The sequence below is a fragment of the Herpailurus yagouaroundi genome, unplaced genomic scaffold, assembly GCF_014898765.1.
Source record: "Herpailurus yagouaroundi ecotype Mexico unplaced genomic scaffold, PumYag 159, whole genome shotgun sequence".
Lineage (NCBI taxonomy): Eukaryota > Metazoa > Chordata > Mammalia > Carnivora > Felidae > Herpailurus > Herpailurus yagouaroundi.
In genome coordinates this window covers 26,330,003-26,355,228 of record NW_024412400.1, presented here as the reverse complement: position 1 = coordinate 26,355,228, position 25,226 = coordinate 26,330,003, and the positions used below count along the sequence as shown (strand labels likewise).

Sequence of the window (25,226 nt, the reverse complement as noted above, 5' to 3'; positions counted from 1 at the left end):
AAATACCACCTGCTGGGGCTACAAACTCCTCACAAAGAGGTCAAGCTAAGTTGGGTCTGACGCCTTCACCCTAATCAAGGCCACACTAGCCACTGCTACACAGATCAAAGAAGGTAGGGGGGTTACCGGGAGAAACCAGGCCAACCACCAAGGGGAGCACGCTGTTCCCCGCCCCCCCGCCAAGAGCGGGCAGGGAACAGGCTGCTTCGTCAGAGCAGAGCGTTCACAGTGTGGAGCCAGCATGCCGACCATTGGGAGCTGATCCTGAATGCTGGGTTTAACTTCTCCTGCCGCCCAACACCGTTTCCTTATCTGCTGTTGGGAACAACTTGGGTCCCACTCACAGGGAAGCTGGGGTGGGGGCGGGGATGGAAGAGACACAGGGAAGTGTGGGCCCCCCTGGAAGGGCAAGTTACAGAGCAACGAGGTTTCCAGAAGCCGCTGGATACTTGGGCATGAAATGGAAGTGGGGGGCACGCCCACTTCATCTAAACAGGGTCGGAAAGACATCAGCCTGTGGGGGGGAAGCAGAGGCTGCCCGAGAATGAGGTCAGCACTGACCCTTCAGCTGACATGAGCCGCAGGTCACTGGGGAAAGAGAGGCCTGGCCTATTCCTGCCGGGTCGGTGCTCTGACTGGGCTGGCCCTGAGCCCCACAGGCGCCAGGGTATGGTCGCTGCACTGAGCAACCACCAAGAGGACACCCTCTGTCCCGGCCTTTTGTCTTTTTTTTTTTTTTTTTTACACTTGATACAATTTTGCCCTTGCCCTTTAGAGTGAATGTTGTATGTGCCGCTGAAAAGAACCCATCTTCCAGCTAGAAGCTTGTGAAGAAAAGTCCCGGATTCCCCTCCAGGCCACCTGAGGAAATCAAAACATTTGAAAGCAGGATCAAAAACTGGGCTGGCCTCAGGGAGGGAGGCATGTCTGGGATGAACATCAAAGGGGACAACAGACAGCGACAGCAGCGGCATCCGTTCTCAGTTCGATTCAACCTCTAGAGTTTTGCGTCTATTCCGAGCAATCCCACTCCTCAGCAGCTGGCAGTCTGAGTCTTTCCATTCGGAAATTTTCCTCTCCTTCTTCTCCCTTTTCAAACTTCTGGGGGTGGGGGGGTGGCATCTGGGTGGCTCAGTCCATGAAGCATCTGACTCTTGATTTCAGCTCAGGTCACGGTTCGTGGGTTCGATCTCTGTGTCAGCAGAGAGCCTGTTGGGATTCTCGCTCTCCTTCTCTCTCTGCCCCTCCCCTGCTTCTTTGCTCGAGCGCATGCTCTCTCTCAAAATAAACAAACTTAAAGTCAAAAACAAACAAACAAGAAACCAAAAAACAACTTCTGTCTGAGCAAAAACTACTGTCTGGCCAGAGGTGGGTGCCGGCCATTTTGACGAGGCCATTCGGCCCCTGAGGATGTTTTGGATACAAACATTTTAATCAGAGTTATCCCAGAGTAGACACATTTTCATTTGAAAGCATTTTCTAGAAAAAAATGCCATTAAGCCCATTTAGGTCCTTGATCATTTTTCAAAGCCAGTGTTCCTAATTTTTTTCATTTTTCTTTAGTCGAAGTTATTTTAATTAGGATCAGTTCTTTCCTATTTCAAATCCATAGGTTCGATCCACTGAATAGTTTCATCCATATCAACCTTTACTAAATGCAGCTTGTGCCATGGAGCTTTTCATCAGTTCTACCCAGTTCAGTTTTCCTGGATCGATTTTGTACACATCTAAGAATCAGTTGAGCATACGGGACAACAATTCTCACTCAGTCCCAACTGTTATCAGGTACAGGTTGAGCCATTATCAGTTAACAGCAAATTGCCTAATACAGGATATAGAGATTCTAAGTTAAGTGAAAGGTCCATGGTGTGTATATCTGAAACCCATGAGGAAGCAGTGCGCAGTTCCGGGAGAGATATAATGGAGGGCCTGAAGCCATTTCAGGGGACAGGCCCCAAAGCTCTTTAACAGATCCCAGGTCAGAGGAGCCTCAGGGGATCAGAAAAATCAAGGTCAAATAGTTTTGCTCTGTCCTGGAGATGTGCTGTTTAATAATAAAAATTAAAAAGCTATTACCTGCTTCAAAATAGTACAGGTAGGGGCGCCTGGGTGGCTCAGTCAGTTAAGCGGCCGACTTCGGCTCAGGTCATGATCTCACAGTCCGTGAGTTCGAGCCCCGTGTCGGGCTCTGTGCTGACAGCTCAGAGCCTGGAGCCTGTTTCTGATTCTGTGTCTCCTCTCTCTCTGACCCTCCCCCATCCATGCTCTGTCTCTCTTTCTCAAAAATAAATAAACATTAAAAAAATAAAAAATAATAATAATAATAAAACAGCATCTGCATTCCTGCTTTAGATTATAAATAATCATACGTTTAAAAACCATAATATGGGGCACCTGGCTGGCTCAGTCAGTTAAGCCTCTGACTTCAGCTCAGGTCATGATCTTGCAATTCATGAGTTCCAGCCCTGCGTCGGGCTCTGTGCAGACAATTCAGTCTGGAGTCTGCTTCAGATTCTGTCTCCCTCTCTCTCTGCCCTCCCCTGCTCTCACTCTGTCTCTCTCTCTCTCTAAGAAACATGAAAAAAAAAATTAAAAACCCGTAATGAACCTGGAGGCTACAACGTGACTAGACCTTGGGTATGGGAAGGCCCAGCCAACCCAATAGTGTGCGGTGACTTAGTTTCCGGCCGGATGATCCCCTACTCCCCGTGGTCACGCAGGGCCTCACGCTGACCAGAGGTGGGTCGAACTCAAGGGTTTCAGTTGGGGGCTTTGGGGAGGTTCCTCCAGGATTGAGCCCACCTTGTCTCCTCTTCTGTGCTGGGCATCAGCCCGCAACTCACCTCTGGACACAAGCATACGCATCCCAATCAGACCAAAGGGCTTCAGGATCCATTCGTGTGCCCCTTGTCCCTCTGCTTTAGGGTGGCACCATTGTCGTCCTACCGAATCTCCCAGTTCAGCCAAAAGCTCCCGGCAGGAGGAAGGCACATACCTTGTATTTCCCCAGGCCACCAGGGGCTACTTAGTCCAATTCTGCAGGTCAGAGCTGGTCGGCCAGCGGGAGGTCTCTGACCCCTTCACATACTCCTACCCCATTCAACTACCAGCGGATTACGAAACCTGCTAACCATGAGTGGCACCTCCCTGCAGGACCCCAAACCAAATCCTTTCTGTGGGTGCAGGGACACGACAGGTGCCTAGCCGTCCCCACCCCAGCTATCAAGGCAACATCCGTGTTCCTCTACGGGCTTCCTCTTGCTCTCGCACACATGCTGGCTGGGCTGGAGCAGTGTCCGCTGGCTACAGAATTACAAAGCGGCAAGGTCTGGGGCCAGGCTTGAGGCAGAGGCCCAAGGCAGAGGCCGGCAGCAAGGCTCAAAGTCAAGGCCCACGTGACCCAACACAGTCCCAGGAGCCACCACCACACCTTGATCCCTGGTCCACAAACCACCGAGTCTTCGGGCTCAAGGCAATGGAAACGGTGTAAACCAATCCTTTTACTTTATGGAAGAAAATTCAAGAGCCTAACAAGTTAAAATGGCCTGCTCGAGGGCGTAAGTCACATACCCCATCTCTTAAATTCTTCAAACGCGGAGGGTTTCCCCAAATTCAGCATGGCTGCACCTTCCTCTCTGCAAGTCCACTCAAATGTATTTCCCTCCCCGCCTCGGCCCCCCACACTGTCATTCCCAGGACCCAGGAAGCATCGGCATCACCCCGTCCCAAGGCCAGATAAACACACACACACACACACACACACACACACACCAATCAGGGAAGCCACGTCCTCCTTCCCAGGGAAACACGACGCAGACCCGCGCCACAAAAGGCCACGACACGTGGCCTGATCACCGCCCTGGATTCTGAGGGAGTGAAGAATGCTGTCTGTGCTGCAGCGCGGGGGCTGGGGGCGAACCAGAACCCCGCACGTGGAGAGAAGCCTCGTACTCTGTAACTACATGACAGTCTTTCTCCCGCCAGTCAGCTGCTGCCGTGTTTCCTGTGAGGATGGAGAGGCCGAGAGGTGGGCGTAGGAAGAACTGGGGTGTCAGAACTGGGGACAGCATCTCCCTCCCTTCGGCCACAGCCGGGGAGCCAAGGGCTAGAAGCCATGAGGTGCCCCTGGGGCAAAGCTCTGATCCCCTACTTCTCTCCTCTTCCCCTCCGGTGGAGAAGCCAGGTGGCTGGTCGCCCTCACCCCTCCCCACCCCCCCCCCCGCCGGGACCCCCCCCCCCCAAGGCATAGCTCTCTCTACCGGCAAGTGTGCACACAGCTGCCGGCACTTCCAGGGGACTTCCCTCTAGAGATACAGTGCCTCGAACAGCAAAGGGGACAAATGGGCCCCCCTTGCAACTCTCCAACCCCCAGGGACCCCAGCTCTTAACAGACCGCGGTAGCGACAAAAGAAACGCTCCAAAGCCCTGCACAGAGCTGGCGCTGATTCAACAGGACAGCTGGGCCTCCGTGAAGCAGCACACTACGTCCAAAGAACTGGGAGCAATGGGGTCAAATCCTAGCACCCACAAGGGCCATTGTCTTGCATCTACAACCTTGAACAAGTAAGTCATCAGACTCCTGAGACGGGAATGCCAAGCCTTCTGTTAACTCCCAGGGAGCTGTGTTTTCAGTATTGAGGATACACAATCACAGCAGGACTCACAAGGTCATTCTGGAATGCAGTGTCCGGCTTAAACAGGTGCAAACGGTCACTCAGCAGGCGAGCTGACCACCGAGCTGTTTCACTTTTGCCGTCATTTTTACTGCGCATGTTTGCGAGTTTCCCAAAATAAAAAGTTCACAAAATTGCTTCTCGGTGCCCTTCTCAGTCAGCTATCACTTTGCTATTTATCTACCCCATAGTTCTTTCTATCCACTCAAAACTATGTCACTGGGTTGAGCAATAGCAGAACGCAAGGGCAAGGGGAGACCCATACTGTCCAGTCAAAACAGAACAGCTGTTCCAGGTCAGGTGCTTTAATAGTGAGAAAAACTTTTGATACAGCTGGGGAAATCTGAAAAAGGACTGGGTACTAGAGAATATTACAAGAACTTTAATTTTCTTTGGTAAGAAAATGTGATCTTTTACAAGTTTTTATCTATTAGAGATAAAATACTGAAGTATTTACAGTAGAAGTGATAGGATATCTGTGACATTGTAAAATATGAAAACAGGGGCGTCTGGGTGGCTCAGTTGGTTAAGCGCCTGAGTCTTGATGTTGGCTCAGGTCAGGATCTCATGGGCGAGTTTGAGCCCCACAGAGGGCTCTGCGCTGACAGTGCGGAACCTGCTTGGGATTCTCCCTCTCTCTGTGCCCCTCCCCCGCTTGCTCTTTCCCTCAAAAATAAAAATAAATAAGGAGGAGGAGGAGGAGGAGAAGAAGAAAAGAAGAAAACAGGAGAGTGGAGAAGACGTGATTGGCAAGATGTTAGTTGCTGGGGATGCATACAGGGGGTTCACTGACTACTCTCTCCCTTTTGTATATACTTGAAACATTTCATAATAAAAAATGGTGAAGAAATGTTTTTTGAAGGCTTGCCTATTTACCTGCCACAGAATCACAAAACTCAAGAAGACACTACTCACCGAAAGGATAGAGAAACCAAAGACATTTGTCAAAGGTTGTCCTCACTAAAGGCAAAATTTAAGCAAAAGAATAAATAAAACCACAGAAGAGTAAGACTGCCAAGGAGGGAAAGTTAAAGAGTCAGAATGCTGTCCAAGCGAGAGACAAGTTTCCAAGACTGAAAGGGCTCCTGATCCCTCAAAGCCCATCCTGCCCATGTGCAACGTTTAAGTTGCATCAAAATGTGGGGATCCAACACTGGCCCCCCAACATCCTGCTAGTGGCCAAACCACTCGAGTGATCCAGAAGTTCTCATCTCTCTGTCTCTTCTGCTATGACTTGAAGCCCTCAGCTCTTTCTCCGACTCTGGCAGAGACAGAGAAGAAAAATACATGTATCACTGGCAACAAAGCACACGTAAGGCGGGATGAAACCGAACTGCAGGCATCTGGCTAAGTCCTGTCCCTCCCTGCGTCTCTACTGCCCCGGGAGAGGAAGGACAAAGGAGCTGGGGCAGGGTGTTTATTCAATCCTGCTGTGTGCCAGCTGTCCCCCGTCACGGAATCTATCCTATAGCCCCTGCTGGTTAAGTCCTGCTGTACCCATTTCACATCCAAAGAAACGGAGGTTAAGAGAACTGGCCCAAGGTCACGTGCTAGAAAGGACAGGAAACTCAAACCCAAGCCCTCTGACTCCAGTGGCCCAGAGAGGAAAAGCATAAACACAGAGCCCTGTATTACTCACTTCTCCAGCAGGGACACTTCCAAAACTGATTCCCTAGATCCGGATGAGAAATCACAGGACCCCGGGGGCCACCCTCAGTCCGGTAAACAATCTCCACCACACCATCTGCACACCAACTTCACCGAGCACTGTGGCCAAGATGTTTTCTCTGTAGAGCATCCAGAGGCTTGACGAGCCCTGCCCAAGCTCCCCTCCCCTCGAAGCTCTGCACCAAGGAACAAACATGCCCTAAGGGAACCTCAGCAGATGTTGTCCAGCATCGGTTCTTACCCAGATTATTTTACAAGCTTTCCAACTCGTCTCCTAGCTTCCAATCTCATATAGCCATAGAAACTCCGCACGGCATCCACGTAGTCTCACACAATAGCACTTAGGACACCTGGTCATCTGTCCAAAGTGTATATTTGATGATGTCACTCCCTGCCTAACACCCTCCCCACCCCAACACCACCAGCCACAGCCCAGGTTCTCACTTCCCATCCACCCAGTGATGCCTGACCACTCACCATTCCTTCAACGCTCCTCACTCTTGTATGTCCCATGCCTTCCGCCAGCAACACATGCCCTTCGTCCTTGTCTCCACCTAGGGAACTCCTATTCATCCTTTAAAACCCATCTCAAACACCCCATCTTCTGTGAATTCTCTTTTCACTGCAGCTTGCTGGACTCATGTGTTAAACAATCATATCTTCTTTCTTATGACACTTCATAGGCAAAAAAAAAAAAAAAAAAAGTCCTTATCATCCTTCAGCCTCTTCCTTGCAGTGAACAGTCCTCCTATTCTTCTAGGACTTACATGTTTCCCTCTTTTCTCAACCTCCACTGATTAATTTCCCAACACTTGATGGAGAAGTCATTCAGGTCGACCCGCACTGCCCAAAAGCAGCTGGGTACGTGAAAGTTTGCACAATGAAACCTTCCTGAGGGCAGGAAGTATGGTTTATACCTTACCACTCACAAAGACCAGCACAGAGATGAACACACATCCCCACCCAAAGCTGCTCTCCCAGGCACTCTGGTTATACTGTCCACCCCTGGCTCCTGTATCCCATTTTGCTAAGGAGGGCCATGATCCCACTCTGCTGACATAGGCAGGAAGACTAATTAGCAGCCTACGGTTGACTGGTTCGGGAGACACCCACCATTCCCAAAACAATAAAGACTCCAACTCCTTCGAACCACGAATCACATTCAGATCACTAAGAAACTAACCTAAGGTGATACAGACAATAAAGGACAGAGTGACATCATTAAGCGCGCCACAGGGAGTCTAACTCTCTGGATTCCAGAGCTCCCCTCGTCCTCCTCGTTCCCCCACCCCGCCGGCTACACATGCCACATGCCAAACTTTCACAAGCTACCTGTGCTCCGCTTGTCTCCACTTGGAGGCTGCTTTCTAAAACGACTAAAATAGGGGTGCCTGCGTGGCTCAGTAGGTTAAGGGTCCAACTCTTGATTTCAGCTCAGGTCGTGATTTCGCAGTCATCGTACCGCACCCAGAGTCGGGCTCTGGCCTGAGCACAGAACCTGCTTGGGATTCTCTCTCTCCCTCTCTGCCTCTCCCCCACTGGAGCATTTTTGTTCTCTCTCAAAAACAAGTAACATTTAAAAATAAATAAAATAAATGGGTTCAAAGTCATGAACATTCCTCCTGCCTCGGAGACAAGAAATAATGAATGGGAGTAACTGTTGACGGCCCCTTCCCTGCCAGCTGGGATCCGTAAAAAGAAGTTCTCAACTGGAGAGCCTCCTTGTATCAGCCAGCGCTGGTCTCCCATGAGCCACCGGTCCACAGCTGCTGGGCCTCACTCCTGCAAGGCTGCCATGAACAAGGCAGAGGACACCCCCATTCTAGACAAAGTGACTTCCTTTAACACTAACTCACTTGGCAACCTGGAACAGATGACTGGAAAGAAGGTTCTCAAAGTTTTCTATTCTTGGTCTGGAAGCCTGGGAGAAACCCACCGAGGGGGACTAAAAGGAGATGAGGGAAGAGAGGTAACAGTAGGACAGCTCAACCCCAGGGCCACTGCCACAGGCTCAGTGATGAGAGACACCTGGTCAGTGCCACAGACCCAGAATCCTTGGAGTCGGTGCTATAGCAGAAAAGGCCCAGGACCCACAGAGTCTCCTTTCTGCACAGTGCATGGAATTTCTATGACCTCTGCAGCACCATCACCAGTGGTGACCCGGGGAGCCTCAGAAGAACAGGGACTGTGTCACTGAATTTTTAAATTCCCCAAACCTAGCCCTAGTGGCCCGTGGCTGCAGTTGTTCAATAAATACGTGTTTCATTAAGGTACCAGGTTGGGTACCAATGATCAGCCCCAGACAACTCCCTTGTGGTCAATCTTTTAATATGCCTTGTGATTCTTTTTCTTCTGTGGCTCACACACTCAGATTAATGCCTCTCTGGGTGCAATTCTCCTTGGAAATGCCCATTTACATGATGTGAAAACTCACCTGAATAATGGCCTAACTGTATATACTAAATTGTGCTAAATTATGTGGTGTGAATGCTATTCTCTCAAGATCGAAATAATTCCCCCTTCCACTCCACCTTGCCTCCTCCAAGCTAAGAAGATACATAACCCAGGTCCCAGTGGGTCTCCAGAAAATTTGTTCCTGGGTGAAATTTTACCCCCTCTGAATCCATAGGACCAAGTTTCTATACTCATGTCAGCAGTTGGCCACATCACAAGATAGTAGAAAAGCACTTTGAAAACTGCCCAGTATTTGAACACATGGATGACACGTCTCTTGAATTATTTTGCTCTTCATTTGGGTCTTCTCGAAATTACAAACTCCCAGAAGGCAGCGACCACATTCTGTACCTCTGTGAGTCACTATGACCAGAATAATGAAGAATCTGCACTTAGAGACTATTCCAAACCCTCTTGAGCCAAAGACCTTGGCTGCCTCTTCCCACCTTCTCTGAGTTTCGGGCTTCCCTGGATCATCTGGCACTATTCGTTGCCAGGTACACTTAAGTACAGCCAGGGGAACAACCAATTCACTGAAATGTCAACTCCCCTCCCCTCCAGCCCATCTTCTGTCTCTGGGTCAGCATGACTTGGCTTAATTTTAACTTCTACCCGCAGTAAGATCTCCAAAAGAATTCAAGGTCAGGGGGATGCAGATGAAAAGGAGGGCTTAACATAAACCGGAGTTAGCACAACACAGCTTCCTGCTTAGCTCAGTAAATGGAAAAGCTGGGGGTCTCCTGCAGTGCAAGGCAAAGACGTCAACAAGGTTAAGGCCAGCAAACCCCAGCAGGAGCGGACGGTCAGAAAGTGACGGGGACACAAGAACACAGGCATCCAGGGCCCCCTGGCTACTAGAGTGGTGCCACTTTGAGTCACCTAGGAATCTGAAAAAGACAGGAACGGCCTTGTGGCAGGGCCGCAGCAGCAGCTGGGTCCCCAGCTCAGGGCAGCACTAGCTGGCATGGCGGGGTGTTCCAAGTGAGCCGGGTCTCCCGGCAAACCCTCTCCTTTCCACCTGCGATTGCCAAGCAAAGCTGCTCTGAGCACTCGGGCTGTCTCCCAGCTCTAAGGGGTCAGAAACAAATTACAGCCAATAAAACTAAGAAAAAGGATAAGACACCCTGTGGAAGAATCCAAACGTCCCAGGGCCAAGACGATTATGCCTTAAGCCTGTGTAACTCAATTCCAAGCATTCCTTTCGTCAGGCATTTGTTTCACCTTCACTGTGCACCGCACATTGTGAAGGTCTGCAAAGGATAACAAGCAATTTCTGTCTTCGGGGAGCTCAGGTTTCCAGGGCAGGGTTCATAGCCCTGGGCGTAGAGGTGAGGAACGCAGACTTGGAACCCAGATTGCCTGGGTCAAATCCTGGCCAGGCCGCTCATTGTCTGGGTGACCCCAAGCACTTCAATTCTCTGTGCCTCAGTTTCCTCATCTGCAAAATGCAGGTGACGACAGAAGCTAGCTTATGGTGTGGCTCGGAGGAACGTGTTAACACACGCCAACTGCTCAGAACAGGCACACGGTAAGCCTTCCAGAAGTGCCAGCGGTTACATAGACGAGCGGCATGAGCACTATTAGCTCATAGTTATTAACCCACAGGACGTGGGTGACCTTTAAGGGAAGCTGGTGAATACCTTGAAACTATGTTTGTAATTTATGCCCCCATGTGCCCAGGTTTTCCGAGGATAACACCCGTAGCCTTCATCGAATTCTCGAGATCAGACAAGATCGGGCGCGTTCAGGGTGGTATGGCTGTAGACTTCATCGAATTCTCAAGAAGCAAAGCTGAAGGAAAGCTTAGTGAACGAGGGGACGGCAGGACAACTGCAGCAGTTACCTGTGCCCTCCTGTTAACTAGGCAAAGGATAAAAGCCAAGTAGAGCTGCCCAAGAGAACTTTCTGCAATGACAGAAATGTTCTCTATGTGTGCCGTCCCCAAAATAGTAGCCATCGGCCTCATGTGGCTTCTGGGCATCTGAAATATGGCTAAGGAGACTGAAGAACTGAACTTTCAGTTTTATTAACTGGCCTTTAAGTAGTCGCATGTGGCTAACGGCTGCCATTTTGCACATCACAGAGCCAGTCAGCTTGGGGAGGAAGACACCACAGGCAGAGAACAGAATACGCAACAATGCAAAACGCTGGATCGTGTGCTCCAAAGCTGGGAGCACAACCATAGGATGGACCCAGCGGCGGGGGCGGGGGGCTGAGGGGTGTACATGGGGGCGCAGCACCGAGAACACAGGTGCCAGTGCACGAGCCAGACTGAAAAGCCCTGTGTCCGCACTCAGATCCGGGCCTGATATTGGACACAGGAATGCTGTACGGGTCAAGGTTTTCCAGAGAAACAGAACCAAAAGGACGTGCCCACCGACATCCGTGCTGCTTCCCTTTACTGCACTTCAAGAACACTGAGGTTTTTACAAACTGAAGGTCGGTAGCAACCTTGTGTCCCACAAGCCCATCGGCGCCACTTTTCGACAGCATCTGTTCACGAGTCTGTCACGTTTTGGTGATTCCCGTAATATTTCAAACGTTTTCATTATTATTATATTGGGTTGCTGCAATGTCACGATAGAACTCGAATGGATGAGGACGTGCTTCGCAGGGATGAGCAACGAAAGTGGTTCCTTGAGATGGGAACTACTCCCGGTGAAAATGCCGTGAACGTCGTTCAAATGACAATGAAGGATTTAGAGCATCGCGTAAACTTAGTTGACGAAGCAGCAGCAGGGTGTGGGAAGACTGATTCCCAACTTTTTTTTTAATTTTTTTTTTTTAACATTTATTTATTTTTTGAGGCAGAGAGACAGAGCATGAATGGGGGAGGGGCAGAGAGAGGGAGACACAGAATCGGAAGCAGGCTCCAGGCTCCGAGCCATCAGCCCAGAGCCCGACGCGGGGCGCAAGCCCATGGACCGCAAGATCGTGACCTGAGCGGAAGTCGGACGCTCAACCGACTGAGCCACCCAGGCGCCCCCTGACTCCCAACTTTGAAAGAAATTCTACTGCGGGTAAAATGTTATCAAACAGCATCACACGCTGCAGAGAAATCATTTGTGAAAGGGAAAATCAACTGAAAAGGCAGACTTCATTGTTGTCTGAAGAAAGTGCCCCAGTCACTCCAACCTGCACCAACTACCGTCTGATCATTCACCAAGACGAACCCTCCACCGGCAAAAAGATTACAACTCACTGAAAGCTCAGATGACGGTTAACACGTTTCTTTCAAGCAATAAAATATTTTTAAATTAAGGCCTTTTGTTTTAAGAGAGTGAGCAAGCACATGAGCAGGAGAGAAGGGCAGAGAGAGAGAGAGAGAGAGAGGCAGTGGGAGGAGAGGGAGGGAGGGACAGTGAGAACCCCAAGCAGGCTCCATGCTAAGCGCGTAGCCTGACACAGGGCTTCATCCCGTGACCCCAGGATCACGACCTGAGCTGAAATCAAGAGTTGGACGCTCAACCTACTGACTGGGCGATTAAATTAAGGCATGTGCTTTTTTTTTTTTTTTTAGACATAATGCTATTGCACTTTTAGTATGCTACGGTACAAGATAAACAAAGTTTATGTATGCACAGTGGAAAAAAAAAATCACTTGACTTGCTTTACTATGCCACTGCAGTGGTCTGGAACCAAGCCTGCCATATCCCCAAGGTATATCTGTTTGTAAAGAAAAAGGTTTTAGGGAATCAACTCACATAACTATGGGGCTGGCAGGTCCAAATCTGCAGGGTGGGACAACAGGCTGAACACTCAGAGAACGGTCACTACTTCAATCAAGTCCAGAGACCATCTGCTACAGAACTCTCTCTTGCTTGGGGCAGGCCGCTCTTTTGTTCCATTCAGGCCTTCAACTGATTAGACGAGCACCTTCCCCCCCCACAACCCCCCCCCCCCCGTTATGGAGAGCAATCTGCTTTACTTCAATCCCACCAGTTTGAATGCAAATCTCATCCAATAAACACCCTCACAGAAACGTTCAGAATGATGTTTGACCACATACCTCGGTGCTGGTGTGGCCCAGCCAAGTTGACATACAAAATCAACCATCCCACCCGCATGCCAAACTTTTTGGGAACTATCAGCAGAACTGACTCTGGCAAGATTCAGTTGGGAGGCATCGGGGGGGGGGGGGCACCAGGAGTCAGGGACACCACACCAACTGAAAGGCTATTTCAATCATCCCTGCAAGACAGCAGGGCTTCTACCAAAGAAGTGTCAATAGAAAATGAGTCATTTAATTCATATTTGTTAAAAGAAAGTATGAATGGATTCTGTGACTTGACAAAACACATACACGCACACGGTTACACCTTCGTGGGAAGCTACTACGATTTCCTCCTAGGTCTCCGACACAATATAAAGGACAGGAAGTCTCTCCACATACCACGAAGGGAGGGAAGTGACATAGCAGAGGAAAACGGGGTGTAACATTTCCCTACTTCAGCGAGTCCTTGGTCTGCTCTGGGGGTCACACCTGCTCACCTCTAACTCCTTCTGACCCAGAGTCTTTCTACAAGACAGACAGGCAAACCACAGCACAGACGTGGCACAATTGGTTGGCTGCCTCCCAATATCTATCCTCCCCTCCACCCTAATGTACAACTAAAAAAACCACCCTAAGCCAAGCCTCCATTGCATCTACCCATGACTATGTGACTGGGTTCTGGAAGTAAAATGGAAGCAGAGTGGTGTCTGAGAATTCCAAGTAGACTCTTTAAAAGAGAAGAAGCATATGTCCCTTCCCCACTCCTCTTTTACCCCTTCTCTTCTGAAATGCAGATGTGATGGCTGGAGCTCCCGGAGCTACCCTGGACCATGATGTGGCTTGGAGGCTGGGACTCACATAGGACTGAGCAACACGTAAGTCGCCAGGTCTCAGATGACCATGGGGTCAGAGCACCAACCTAGACTGCCTCCTTCGGGTCCTCCTTTTAAGCAGGAGAAAGTATCCTAATGTGTGTAGATGACTGTTTTTGAGTCCTTGGTTACTTGCAACCAAATGCAATTCCTGGTTGACATAAGAGGAGGCCATTATTTTGTGCATAAGGCAATGTAAATTTCAGGACTTCAGGCTGTGGGGCTTTATATCTTCTTACGGCCTGAGGTGTTGGGATGAGGCCAGACAGAAGAGGAATCTACATAAACTCAATACAGCGCCCTCTTCTCATGATTTCCTTCCAACTGTTCTCAAAAGAACCCACTAGAGATGCCTTCAATCACCTTGGTTGAGTGCCCAGGCCAGTGTGAAAACAGACTTCCCAGTCTCCTCTGTGTAAAGACAACCTTCTCTTAGTTGGCCTCAGCCTGAGATCAAGAGACTTAAATTCAAAGAATAAGAGAAGCTTAGAGGGGATCGATACACCATGACTTTTAGAAATAAAAAAGGCCCACCATCTTCTCTGCGGTACAGTGTTTTGCCACAGGAATGTGCTGAGGCTGGTAACGAATTGAAGAACAAATGGTCTCCTCCTTACTTCCATTCAACCTACTTCCTCCAAGGGAAACATACAAAGCAAGGCTTCCTGAACATAGCAGATCATTGCCCTAAGTGAACCAAAGAGGCACTCCTTCCCCTGTGAGAGTGTAAGCGCCGAGGCGCCTAGCAAAGCTTTCAAATGAAAAATTAACACACAAACATGAATAAATGATCAAACTAACAAAGACACTTGAGCACGGGGAAGGGGAGACAGTTCAAGGGAGGCAGATGCCAGTTGGTGCCTGGATAAGTCGAGGGAAAGAGTGGCTGAGGGGCCCACATTTGGGAAGATCCTTCAGAAGAGACCTAGTTTGTGTGGCCCGTTCACGGAGCCCTTCAGAATTCTGTCTGGAGCTGACCAGCTCTCAGCAATCAAGCTGGTAAGGCTGAGGGGGGCCGTGATCGTAGACTCAGCCACTTTTCTTAGAAACCCATTGCTTCCTGCAAACACTAGGCTTAGGAGAACAGAACTTCAGTATGAGATGCTGAGTGCTCTCAGTTGTCCTGGATGCTCCTACATGTTCCCTTGTACCCGCCCAAGGCTACAGGCTAAGGAATGGCACAGCAGGGACCAGAATCCCTCCACAGCAACACATGCCATGAATTCAGGGACCTGAGGTGGGGCAGGGCTGACTCCAAAAACCACCTTATCCATCTGGCTTATGACACAGCTCCCATCCTTTGGAGGGCTGCTAGATCTAACACATACAAACAGAGAACTCCCAGTGAAATTTTATTTCAGGTACACAACAAAGAATTTTTTTTAGTTACGTAAGTCCCAAATATCACATGAGATAGAGGTATCTTTTACTTTTTTTAATTTACTTTTTAATTTACATCCAATTATTAGCATGCAATGCAACAATGGTTTCAGGAGTAGATTCCTTAAGCCCCTTACCCATTTAGCTCATCCCCCCTCCCACAACCCCTCCAGCAACCCTCTGTTTATCCTCCATGTTTAAGAGTCTCTTATGTTTGGTCCCCCTCCCTGTTTTTATATTATTTTTGCTTCCCTTCCCTTATGCTCTTCTGTCTTGTATCTTAAATTCTTCATATGAGTGAAGTCATATGATATTTGTCTTTCTCTAATTTCACTTAGCATAATACCCTCCAGTTCCATCCACATAGTTGCAAATGGCAAGATTTCATTCTTTTTGATTGCCAAGTAATACTCCATCGTATATATATATACCACATCTTCTTTATCCATTCATCCGTCGGTGGACATTTGGGCTCTTTCCATACTTTGGCTATTGTTGATAGGGCTGCTATAAACATGGGGGTGCATGTGCCCCTTCAAAACAGCATACCGGTATCCCTCAGATAAATACCTAGTGTAATTGTGGGGTCATAGGGTAGTTCCATTTTTAATTTTTTGAGGAACCTCCATACTGTTTTCCAGAGTGGCTACAGCAGTTTGCATTCCCACCAGCAGTGCAAAAGGGTCCCTCTTTATCCGCATCCTGTTAACATCTGTTGTTTCCTGAGTTGTTAATTTTAGCCATTCTGACTGGTGAGAGGTGGTATCTCATTGTGGTGTTGATTTGTATTTCCTGGATGGCAAGTGATGTTGAGCATTTTTTCATGTGTCCGTTAGCCATCTGGATGGCTTCTTTGGGGGAGAAGTGTCTATTCGTGTCTTTTGCCCATTTCTTCACTGGATTATTTGTTTTTTGGGTGTTGAGTTTGATAAGATGGAGGTACCTTTTAAAAAACTATCTGAAATTCATATCAACTGAAAATCCTGTATTCTGTCTGCTGCCTCTACCTCTGGTTTACATTCCATGAAAACATTCCACCATGCTGAAATGAACACACACTCCCCTCCTGGGAATGGATGTGGTTCCTTCACACACGTCAAGAAGCTTCTGCTGTGCCACAGACCCTGAGCTGGGAATCTGCAGTCCCACACAGGAAGCAGAGTGTCCCAACACACGGGAATGCTTCTAAAGCAGAGCTACTCAAATGTCCAGAGTCCGTAAATCCCTAAGCCTTATCACTCACCTACTTTTTTTTTTTTTAGGTTCAGGTATTTACATTGCTTTAATTTTAATTTATTATTTTGAGTGTTTCTTTTTTAAGTTAGTTAACACACAGTGTAATACAAGTTTCAGGAGTAGATTTCAGTGGTTCATCACTTTCATATAACATCCAGTGCTCATCCCAAGTGCCCTCCTTAATGCCCATTATACATCTAGCCCATCCCCTACCACCTCTCTCCGTCAACCCTCAGTTTGTTCTGTCCTTAAAAGTCTCTTGTGGTTTGTTTCCCTCTCTTCTCTACCCCACCCACCCTTCCCCTATGTTCGTCTGTTTTGTTTCTTAAAGTCCACATATGAGTGAAATCATATGGTATTTGTCTTTCTCTGATTGACTGTTTTCGCTCATCTGCTTCTTAGTGTGAATAAGGCCATCGATTCTTCAGGGTAGATTTTCACAGAAGGAAAGGAGGAGAATATGAAGTCACACTGGGAGGGCTTGGAGGGGGACTGGAGGAGAAAGGAAGGAAAGCAGAGTGGGCAGACGGTATCCGCAAGGTGAGGAAAGGGAACGGAAAGGTGAGCCAAAAGCGCTCAAGAGAAACACCACCATCTGTCCGGGACCAAACCTTGTTACCTGACAGCATAAAAAGGCCCACCCCCATTTACAAAACAAAAATATGTCCCATAGTCTGATTTTCTTCAGCTGAGACATCAGTCGTCCTGCCACTCGTTCCAGAGTGGTTTACAGAGAGGGGAGGGAAGGGTCGATCCCTGTTAACGCAACAATTTTATTGAAGATGGAAAGAAAGAAGAGAAACATCCAAGGAGCCTCATGGTTTTGGATACAGTACAAAACTCCACACCTCCCACTACCTTCGAGCCGCGGTGACAAACCACCTGTGTCAGCTTCAGGCAGCACATTGCCCGCCAAGCAGCACTTACTGGGCATCAGCCATGACCGCATGAAAGGCAAAGGGGACAAGGAAGAGGGAATTGGCCCTGACGACACTCCCAACTGACAAGGTAATGGGGGGTAATACTGCTGGGCTGAGACTCTGTTGCGACCAGACCCGCACTGGTAGCTTCCTGACACCTGCCAGGCAGGAAAGGGTCAAAGCAAGCGGCCCACTGCACCACCAGAGGAGAAAACCCCAGGATCAGCAACACGCCCTGCTGCAGCCCCAACACAGCCCGCCAAGCACGAGGCACAGTGACTCCAGGGAGGTGAGCCCTGCCGACGTAAGCCTCAAGACCTACTCTGTGTCAGGAGGCTTCGACCTGGGTCACTTCGACCCTCCCACTGACCCCATCTGTGATCAAGCATCTAGGCTTCCCAAATGCACCTGCTTCTTCACCCAGAAATTCCAAGCAAGACTGCAAAGCAGGATGCAGTCTTACAGGCAAGGGAGAGTTAACAGTCCATTCTCCTCTCTGGCTGTAAATCACCAGGAGCTCTGCCTTGGGGCAGGTGCCCCATCACTCACCGCCTGCCCTTACCCTGGGCCGCAGGGATGACGCAGTTCCCAGAAACTGGCCTGTGGCCCCCCAGTGGGAACGTGATCAGGGCCATGGGGAAGGACGTCAGTGACCCAGACCTCCTCACCCGAGTCCTACGTGGGAGCTGCCGCCCAGCGGAAATGAAAAGTGACCGGGAAGAAGGGAGGCATGACGAGGTCGCGCCCGAGTCGCAGGAGAACCAGGAGGGCGTGCCACAAGGGGAAGGAGTTTCAAAGGGCCCCAAATTGCTTGGAAGAAGAGCCTCACAGTTACCCCCTGAGCAGAAAAGGCAGGGACACTGCCTTGAGTAACTCAACTTCGCTAAACCTCAGTTTCCCGCTCTGCAAAACCTACAAAAGTACCTCCCTCCTGCATCTGAAGTATGTAGAAAAGTTGCTCGGTACACAGAGTGCCAAAGTTCCTCTCCTCTCCCTCCTTCCCTCCATCCTGAAGCTCTGACTCAGTTCTTTCCACACACACGCTTCCAGTAAACTGTCCAGAGTCGAGTTCCAGCTCCCCACCCCCCCAAGCCATCCTGCATCCTCGCCCATGACATTCCCACCGCGGCCCCCGTCGTGGCTTAACATTCAGGAGGGTGAGCGCACCCCCTTCTCCCAAAGCTGGATCCCCACGGTCAACTTCCTACTGGCATTCAGGCTATTCAGGTCAAAACCTCGGAGTTCCCAGTGACTCATTCTTGACCGCCGGTTAACCACTCCGTCTGTTAAAGCTGGCCTTCGTATGCTCTCAGACTAAGCCATGACACCAGAAGGGTTTACGCACGGACGCAAGTAATGGTCTTTGGGCTCTAAGACCAGGTCCCTCACCTGTGATATGGGGACAAACAGGAAAGATAAATGCTCTCCCCTACACAGAGCAATACACATGGTGCCTGGCACATAGTTAGATCTCAAAAGATGATGCCGCTATTAACGGAAGACAAAATATTTGGCTTCAATGTCTAATCACCATCTCAAAGAATAGAACCCCCCACATAAGAGGCCACTGTGGCTGCTCTGTGGTGTCTCAACCCAGAGTGGAGGCCGAGCTGAGGCTGTCTGGTACTCGCTCAGCTGGCCGTCATTCCTTCCCTTTCTGGCTCTTCAGCTCCCAGAAAGCTTCCTTTCCACAGCTCTGGAGCTGATGCACTTACCCCAGGTTACGTCCACACTGACTTCTCCCTCAGATCTCAGCTCTTTTGTCTTTGCTACCCAGACTCTTGCACTTTGGGGCTCAGGTGCACCTTTCTGCCCAGGCTTCCAACTCCAGCCCCTGCAGTGATCTCACCACCCCCTGGCTTCTTCCACACGATGTCTATCTCTGTGCCCTGTGGTTCAGTTGTCTAACCAACGAGCCTCACCCATCGGACTCTTTACTCAGTGAATACAAATGATTCTCCTTATTCACAGATCCCACATTTGCAAATGTGTCTACTCACTACAACTTGTTACCCCAAATCAACATTTATGGGATCTCCAGGGTCCAGACCCACCGAGAGAAGCAAAACATTTAGTTATTCAACATGCATGTTCCCAGGTGAGGTCGAACAAGGCAACACTCTGCCTCCTTGTTTCAACTCTCATGTTGTAAACAACTGTCCATCTCTGTCTTAGTGCCACATTTCTCACATTTTTGTGCTTTTTGTTCGATTCAGCTGTTTGGCCCCCAAGCCTAGTGCTGAAGCGCTGTCTAGTGCTCCTAAGTGCAAGAAGGCTCTGACATGCCTTATGTAAGGAGAAAATACATGTTTTACATAAGCTTCATTCAGGTGTGAGTCATAGTGCTGTTGGCCATGAGTCTACTGTTAATGAATCAACAATACAGTGCATCTAGAAAAAGAAAGAGGAAATTTGCAGATTCCTACAAGAGGCTGTTCCAGTGAGTGCTAAAGTCACGTCCATAGCGCATGAGGAAGCTATGGACAAGTTTAAATTTGTGGACTCTGTTTGGTATCAATGCATGGGAGGTCTTGACCAATTTAAAAAGCACTGTATGATGCTCAAAGCCAAGTAAATTTACAATCGTGTCACCCAGGGTCGGCAAAATGTTTGACCCTCCTTGGCTAGTGTTTTGTTATAAAGAAGTACTGTATATAATTATTTTTAAGAAATATATATATTAAGTAAGGTGCCTTTAAAGACAGACATACGTAAAACAAGGCTACGTATGGGTCAGTTGATGAAAATGTGACCAGAGGCTCTCAGGAACTTGACCCTGTATTTCACCTACAAGCAATACCTCAATAGGATGCCTCTCTAATTCAGCACGGGTAGCAACTTTTTAAGTTTATTTTAAGAGCGAAAGAGCATGCAAATGACCAGGGGAGGGAAGTGAGAGAATCCCAAACAGGCTCCACGCTGTCAGCACAGAGCCCAATAATCCCACAAACTGTGAGATCATGACCTGAGCTGAAACCGAGTCAGACCCCTGACTGAGCCACCCAGGCATCCAGGTAGGGGCTCTGGAGAACATAACTATTGTGAATAAGAACAATGGACTGTAATTACGTATGCCGTAAAAATCGTCTTATTTGTATGTGTTGACAGGGCTCCTGGATGATATAGACCACATTTTATGCTCCACAATGGCCAGCACAGACAAAGGGCAGATGCTCAGAAAACACTTTCAGAAACCTTTAACTTGCCAACCCACTAGCCCACTATAATCCACGGACTCACTCTATGTCTCAGATGGAGGGGGGAACAACCCCACACTTTAAATCAGATCAGTTACAGAGATTCCACTTTTGCCCCCAAACACCCCACCCCACCCCACATGCTTTTATAAGACTAAAAGGGGAATGCCAGCTCCACAGAGTTAGGGTCTTTGTCCCATTCTTGACAAGTGGCTACAACAGTGCTCTACAATTAGTAGGAACCCAGTAAATATTTGTTGAATGAAAGAAAATAAATTAGAAGGAAAAAAAAAAAAAAACCCCAACAAGTAAAGAGAACAAGAACCCATGCTTGACATGTCTTCGAGTTTGTGTCCCAAGTTTGTGGAACCCGGCCCTCTACTTCTCTACTTACGGAAGGTCTTCTGCCAACAAAATCAGCATCTAGAATTCCCCAACCAAAAAAAAGACTACAATGCTCTGTTCCTCTATGACTAACGTAAGAATTCAAGGCATTATTTGATGCACTTGACCTGTCTCATCTCGTGGCAAACGTGACTCTCCATCCATGCATTCAAGGCCCTCACCACGCTGTCTGTGAGGGCTCAGAGTGTTTGCGATCAGTGAACAGGCAAGTCAGAGACTCCCTCTGCATTATTATTGATCTTCTGGCACATGTTACCCCCACAAGCAACTCGGTATTTCCTTGACTGCCTGGGTTAAACCTCCTGTCCTCACATTCTTGACATTTTACCCAACACAGGACTGTTTCTTCCATCCAGAGGTTTTTGGTGTGGTGGTCTTTTGTTTTCAAGGCAGCAGATTCACCAGAGGGACAGATACAATGTTTGAGAGGAAAATACATCTGGAATAAGAACTAAGATTTTTTTTTTTTTGGTGCAAATGTTTTATAAGTACTAATTCGATTACTTTATAAGTAATTTCCAATTACTTTATAAGTAATTCCATTACTATGGTAAGTTGCCAAAAATGGCTACAACATTTCACAGGTGCTTTACAGGTGGACTTTATTTTTCCCCACCTCTTGAATTTGGACTGACCGTGTGCCTTATTCTGCCCAACAGGACATTAACACATGTGATGCAGGAAGAGGCTCGAAGAGAGCTTGTCCTTTTAGTTCCTGGAATCCCAACACCACGGGAAGAAGCCAGCCTGTTGGATGAGACTCATATGGTCCAGTCACCCGGGATGCCTTCGCTGACAACAGGCCAAGTGCCTAACAGATGAAGCCATCTAACATCAGAAAAACTGCCCACCCGAATCATGAGCTAAATAAATGTTTTAGGCCATTTTAGGTTTGGGGTGGTTTGTTTCACAGCAAAAGCTAACATACACAATTTTATAGATGAAGAAACTGAGGCACAGAGATTAAGTAATCCACCCCAAGTCCCACACCTATTAAATGGTAAGGTGGGATTCAAAGCCAATCTGTCTGGCTCAGAGGAAAGGCCAAGATTTGCCAGTTGTCCTACAGCTAAGTCACTCTACGAGTTTCAAATGCCTCTCCTCTCACCTACTTCCCCAAAGGAGGCTGAGTATAGAACGTGGACTCACATGGCCTCATAAACACAATACAGGCAACTTCCAGCACTGAATGACCCTATTTTGCATTTATGTTGCTCTTCAGGTTTGCAAAGTCTTCTGACACACTGCAACCATTTAAAAATAAGAGTTGGGGCATCCTGGTGGCTCAGTCAGTTAAGCATCTGACGCTTGGTTTCAGCTCAAGTCATGATCTCATGGTTCATGGGTTCAAGCCCCACGTTGGGCTCAGTGCAGAGCCTGCTTGAGATTCTCTCTCTCTGCCCCTTCCCTGCTTGTGGTCTGTGTCTTGCTCTCTCTCAAAATAAATAAATAAATAAACTTAAATTAATAAAAAACAAAAGTTGCCCAAATGTTCACCATCAGATTAACAAAATGTGCTATATCCATACCACAAACTATTACTCAGCCTTAAAAAAGAATGCAATTTTAACATACACCGTAACATGGACGAACCTTGCAGAGGTTATGCAAAGTGAAATCAGCCAGTCACAGAAGGGCAAATACTGCCTGGTTCCACTTGTATGGGGCACTTAGAAGAGTCAAAATCCCAGAGACAGAAAGTAGAACCATGGTTGCCAAGGGCTGGGGTGGAGGGAGGAAGGGGGAGTTGGCATCTAACACAACTTGAAGATGGATGGCGGTGGGGCTGCTCCCTAATAGGAACATACTTAATGCTGCTCAGTTACACATTTCAAAATGACTCAAATGGTGATATGTACGTTCTCTATAGTTTACCGCACTTTCAAAAGAGAAACAAAAAAGCGGAAGCATTGGGACCGGCAGTGATAAAAACGACAGGCCCAGGGCCACTGCTAGACCAGTCAGAGCCCCAGGAGCAAAGCTAGCAAGAAACGCTCAACTGTTCAGGCTCACATGGCTCCACCCCCTCGTCAGACACTGACGCCTTATACACGCTGAAGGCCACGTGGGCTGACAGGTATGTCAAAGCAGCCTTACAAACATGCTCTGGCTCAAGGACAAAAACCCTCAAATAAATGAAAGCCAGTTCCCTGCCCCCACCCCAGCTGGGCGTGGGGGGCTATGTTCTCCCTCCTCTTGGCGGAATTTGGGCTGGATTTTCACAATCAGAGGACTGGAGCTGACTCATCCCTTATCCAACGTGACAACAGGACCAATAAAGTTAACGCAAATTTTTGATGAGCAAATACAATTTCTACTGACCCAACAATTACAACTCTTTGTAGACTCTTCACGGAAAACCAAGCTCTTTAAGTCTCTTCTGCATCAGGGCTCTGGATGGATGGACATGGGCATTCAGAGAGACAGATCATAAAACCACCACCAGGATGATCTCATACAAAAAAAAAAAAAAAGGAGACACAAATCAAATATTAACAGAAGATACAGGGACTTCTTTTCTTCGTTTCGTCTATTTTCGAAATTTTCTCCAACAAAAAAAGTTGTTCAATGCAGCTGAAACCTACGCTCATGCAGGGATTCCCCTGTCAAACACGGTGCCTCCCTGAAGTCCTGAGACAACCTCACGGGGAGAGCCGAGGCGGCTCCCGTAACCACCCCTGCTTCCTAGACCAGGAGGCAGAGGCTCTGGGAACACAGTGCCTCACGATACACGTTGAAGGAGATGCTCGGAGACCGCCCCTGCTGTACACAGCCAGAGGGTCTGTAAATACAGAAGGGAAGGGGGTGGGGATCAGAGAGAGGAAGAAAACAGGAAGCCCAACTGGCAGCCGCTGGAGGCGGGCCCCACCCCCTTCGCCATCAGGAAGGTCAGAGGATGCTGGTACACAAACAGACCGAGTCACCTGGCCCAAGCCCAGACAGCCCACCGTGTGCCCAGATGAAATGTGACATCCGTGCCCCGCCTCAGCCGTTGAGCATCCTTCCAGTTCCTCGGCTATACGCCAGCAAGGTCCCTTGCGGGCGAGGGGCAGAGGTCACTCCGGGCCTTCTCCGCCCTCCTATTCCTGCCCCACCTGCAAGAAGGCAGGGGTTCCCTTCACATTCTTCTTGGCCTCTGCCGGTTGACAGTGAGTCACTCCGTCATCCCCAGGGTCTGGCTATTATCTTGTGAGACCTGATGACTCAGTGGCTCACCCAAGGGACTCCGTAATTGTCACGATCACTAGCCTCACTAGCCACGAGAAGGGAGGAGAGGAAGGAGCGATGCCATAGTTCACAGCTGCCCAGCAGTGAGACTCTGCCGACCCAGCTCCCTCCTACCTCTTTTCCCATCAAAGAGGATTTGGGGAGGGAAAAGAAGCGAGTGGTATGAGATCTATCCCAGATGTGTCACAGACAACTGGGGACCTACCCGGCAAATGAGATTTAAATGAACAGATTTGCCAGCTGTGTTCCTATCCTTCCGCTTATGTGGCCACAGGGCAGGAAAGCCGGGGGGCGGGGGGGGGGGGGGGGGGGAGGACCAGGGACAACAAAGGAAACGCTCAGAATGCCGAGGAAGGGCCGGGAGGAACACTGGCCCTGCTGGAGGCCTGTCAATGCATGGTTCACTCATTTGTTCCGTTAGCCCTCGTGGAGCTTCGCTACTACAAACAACAATAACAAGTCAGAAAGAGTGCCATGGAGAAAAAGCACATCGAGGAACAAGGGATGGCGGTGGTGGAGACAGCAAGTAGCAGTTATTTAAATGGTGGCCCAGGGAGGCTTTGTTGTTGATAAAGTGACATTTGAGCAGAAAAGTGAAGAACAGCTGAGTGAGCAGACCATGCAGATTCTGGGGTTAAGACAATGCCAAACAGGGGGGCACCTGGGTGGCTCAGACAGTTAAGCGTCTGACTCTCGATTTTGGCTCAGGTCACAATCTCACAGTTCATGAGTTCAAGTCCCATGTCGGGCTCTGTGCTGACAGCGTGGAGCCTGCTTGGGATTAATTCATTCATTCGTTCGTTCGTTCATTCATTCTCTCTCTCTCTCTCCCCACCTCTGCTCTTCCCCCACTTGTGCACGCTCTCTCTCAAAATAAACGCTAAAGAACTAGACAACGCCAAACAGAAGGACCAGCAAATTCCAAGACTCTGAGGTAGGAGCACATGTGACACGAGTACAGCCAAAGATGGACACCTCCCACCTGCTGGGGCCAGTGACCTGATGGGCCAACCTCCACCGGTCCCTGAACACAAAGGTCCTGTTCACCAGCTTGGTGTCGAAGCCCGAGCTCAGGGGACCAAGTGAGGAAACCACTGCCGCAACTCCAAGGGGTTGTTTTAACAGACCAGTCTTAACGATCCCGAGGCACGGGCATATAGACAGTTCTAAGAGATATTTGTGGGCTCAAGAGAGTCAGA

At 48.8% G+C, this 25,226-nt stretch overlaps 1 protein-coding gene and 1 long non-coding RNA gene across 3 annotated transcripts in view; one reads left to right on the top strand and one right to left on the bottom strand.

Moving 5' to 3' along the window:
• Positions 1–25,226, bottom strand: part of SH3BP5 (SH3 domain binding protein 5) — a 76,963-nt gene that overhangs the window by 23,014 nt on the left and 28,723 nt on the right. The window lies entirely within an intron of this gene.
• Positions 9,075–21,688, top strand: LOC121033656 (uncharacterized). Of its 2 annotated transcripts, XR_005792049.1 has the most exons (4): positions 9,075–9,292; positions 12,316–12,455; positions 13,584–13,664; positions 21,459–21,688. It is a non-coding gene; the product is annotated as an uncharacterized LOC121033656 (long non-coding RNA). The 2 variants fall into 2 exon arrangements; XR_005792048.1 differs by lacking the exon at positions 9,075–9,292 and having other exon boundaries at positions 12,226–12,455.